This window comes from Chiloscyllium plagiosum, chromosome 1 (assembly GCF_004010195.1).
Source record: "Chiloscyllium plagiosum isolate BGI_BamShark_2017 chromosome 1, ASM401019v2, whole genome shotgun sequence".
Lineage (NCBI taxonomy): Eukaryota > Metazoa > Chordata > Chondrichthyes > Orectolobiformes > Hemiscylliidae > Chiloscyllium > Chiloscyllium plagiosum.
Window position 1 is genome coordinate 25329977 of NC_057710.1, and position 3579 is coordinate 25333555.

At 45.0% G+C, this 3579-nt stretch overlaps 1 non-coding gene across 1 annotated transcript; it reads left to right on the plus strand.

Moving 5' to 3' along the window:
- The first annotated feature begins 580 nt into the window (after positions 1–580).
- Positions 581–652, plus strand: trnar-ccu. The gene has a single exon. It is a non-coding gene; the product is annotated as a tRNA-Arg (tRNA).
- The last annotated feature ends 2927 nt before the right edge of the window (positions 653–3579 follow it).

A 3579-nucleotide genomic window follows, 5' to 3' on the forward strand; every position in this document is an offset into this window, starting at 1 on the left:
ATAGAGTCAGACCCTTCGGTCCAACCTGCCCATGCCGACCAGATATCCCAACCCAATCTAGTCCCACCTGCCAGCACCCGGCCCATATCCCTCCAAACCCTTCCTATTCATTTACCCATCCAAATGCCTTTTAAATGTTGCAATTGTACTCGCCTCCACCACTTCCTCTGGCAGTTCATTCCATACACGTACCACCTTCTGTGTGAAAATCTGTCTTGGCAGGTTTTGTATCCATATTCCCAGAACATTATCTGAGTTTCTGGATTAATAGTTCAGTGTTAATACCACTAGGCCATTTTCCCAAGGTAAGAATGGCAGATTTCCTTTCTGAAAGGACATTAGCCAATCAGATGGGTTTTTACAACAATTGACAATGGTTACAATATCACCATTAGACTGACCTTTAGTATAGCTGGTCCAGTTTGCTTCTGATCAGTTGAAATCCCCTGAGTGTTCATAGTAGGGGGGATTCAATGGTGATAATGCCATTGAAGGTCATGGGGCAATGATTGGATTTTTTTCTCGACCAAGATGGTTAAGAATGACACGCAAATTTGTGAAGCTTCCATTTTTTTTTAGTGGGCCTGTGGCACAATGGTAGCGCATCTGACTCCTGATCAGAAGGTTGCGTGTTCAAATCATGTCAGGCTTACTGAAGCTCAGTTTCTAAGGGTGGCACGGTGGCTCAGTGGTTAGCACTGCTGCCTCACAGCACCAAGGTCCACACTGTCTGTGTGGAGTTTGCACATTCTCTCCATGTCTGTGTGGGGTTCCTCCGGGTGCTCCGGTTTCCTCCCACAGTCCAAAGATATGCAGGTCAGGTGAATTGGCCATACTAAATTGCCCATAGTGTTAGGTGCATTAGTCAGAGGGAAATGGGTCTGGGTGGATTACTCTTCGGAGGGTTGGTGTGGACTGGTTGGGATGAAGGGCCTGTTTCCACACTGTAGGGAATCTAATAAATACCTGCCCGTTGTGTGGCGTGAATATTATTTGCCAATGATTAGCCCAAGACAGAAATAATGTCCAAGTCTTGCTGAATTTTGACAACAACTACCTTCGTTTGTGCTAGGCATGGTTTCTCCTTGATTCACATTGACTCAAATTTTGTGAGGGTTTCTTGCTGCCAAACTCGGTCGAATTTAGCCTTGATGTCAAGAGCTGTCACTCTCACCTCACTTCTGCAATTCAGCTCCTATGTCCATGTTTGAACTGAGGCTATAATGAGGTCATGAGCTCAGTGGGCCAGACAGAACCTAAACTGAAAGTCACTGAGCAGGTTATTGCTGAGCAGGTGCTGCTTGATAGCACTCTCGATGATACCTTCCATCACTTTACTGATGATTAAGAGTAGACTGATGGGGCGGGAATTGGCTGGGTTGGATTTATCCTGCTTTTCCTGGACAGGATATACTTAGGCAATTTTCCAAATTGTTAGGTAGATGCGAGACTGAAATCAAAAACAAGATGAAGACACCAAGAGGACATTTATACAGAAATAGAAGACTGAGTTCACCATAGGAAGTTGTTGAAATCAATGTTGATTCAAGCTGTCGGTAAAATGGTAAATTGGAAGATTGCAGTTCCTCCAACTGGTGTTGGGCTTCTTTGAGACTCTGCAATAGGTCAAGGTGAGAAATGGGCGTAAGCTGCTATAATGAAATGGCAAGTGACAGAAATATTGGGGTCATGCTTCTGGACTGAGCACACATGTTCCACACAGTAGTCAGTAAACCCCTCCCCCATAAAATAAACATTTACCGCAAGTAATCGAGAAGACAATGGAATGATATCCTTTCTTATGAGAGCAACTGAAGTAAGGATATTTTGTTTCAGTTGTACAGGGCATTGGTGAGACCACATCCCTCGATTATTTGGTGAACTTGGACAATCACAAAGGCCAACCTCCCATCTACAGAATCCATCTACCAGGCCCACAGTGAAGAAAAGGCCACCAGCATTCTCAAAGATCCATCCCACCCTGGCAATGTTTTTCTACAACCTCTACCATCGGGGTGAAGGTACAGAAGCCTGAATACACGCATCAGCCAGTTTCGAAACAGTTTCTACCCAACTGTTGTTAGAATACTGAATGGATTCACAAACTCTTAACATTAGCCTACACCTGTGTTTTTGTTTTTGCTGCTGTTTACCTATTATTTACTGATCTATGCTACTTAACTCTGTGATCTGCCTGTATTGCTCACAACACAAAGTGCTTCACTGTGCCTCGGTACACGAGACAATAAATTCAATTCAATTCAGGTCTCTTTATTTAAGAAAATGTATAAATGCATTGAAGATGTTTCAGAAGAAGTTGTTAAGATGGAAATCTGAAATGCATAGGTTGTGTTCTGGGGATAAGTTAAATAGGCTGTATTTATTTTCACTTGAAGAAAGAGGAATGACTTGGTCATTGTATATGATCCTGAACAGCCTTGATAATATGGATATGGACATGATGTTGTGGGTAAGTTGAGAAGTAGGGGGTCAATGCTTTAAAATTAAGGATCAACAGATCAGTGTTCTCATTGAACAGTCAATCAGGCTTGAGGGATCAAATTCTGTTCTCGTTCATATGTCAGCATTTGGTCTCTTTAATGTAATGGAGACTACATTGCAGGTAAGTTTGTGCAGTTCTCTGGTGCCAGACTCTCCATGTGGGGAAACGATCTTTCTGCATCGACCCTGTCAACTCTTCAAAAAATCTTATTTATTTCAATAAGGTCTCCCCGTTGCTCAGAAGGGAAGGGTGGAGAAGAGCAGAGCAACAGTTATTGGGGCCTCGATAGTTCGGGGCACAAATAGGCGGTTCTGTGGGGGCGAGAGAGACTCACGTTTGGTATGTTGCCTCCCAGGTGCAAGGGTACGTGATGTCTCTGATCGTGTTTTCCGGGTCATTAAGGGGGAAGGGGAGCAGCCCGAAGTCGTGGTCCACATTGGCACCAACGACATAGGTAGGAGGAGTGCCGAGGATGTTAGACAGGCTTTCAGGGAGCTAGGTTGGAAGCTCAAAGTTAGAACGAACAGAGTTGTTGTCTCTGGATTGTTACCCGTGCCACGTGATAGAGATTCGAGGAATAGGGAAAGAGAACACTTAAATGCGTGGCGACAGGGATGGTGCAGGAGGGAGGGAGTCCAGTTTTTGGATAACTGGGGTTCTTTCTGGGGAAGGTGGGACCTCTATAAACAGGATGGTCTACACCTGAAACTGAGGGGCACCAGTATCCTTGGGGGGAGGTTTGCTAGTGCTCGTGGGGGGGGTTTAAACTAACTCTGCAGGGGCATGGAAACCCAGATTGTAGCTTCAGGGTGCAGGGCCCGGAGTGTAGGGAGGTTAGGAACATGGCATCAATATCCAAGGATGGTGCCTGTAAACAGGAAAGTGGCTTGAAGTGTGTATACTTCAATGCAAGAAGTATACGAAATAAGGTAGGTGAACTTGCAGCGTGGGTTGGTACCTGGGACTTCGATGTTGTGGCTATTACGGAGACATGGCTAGAACAGGGACAGGATTGGCTGGTGCAGGTTCCAGGGTTTAAATGTTTTAGTAGAGTCAGAGGTGGGGGTAAAAGAGGG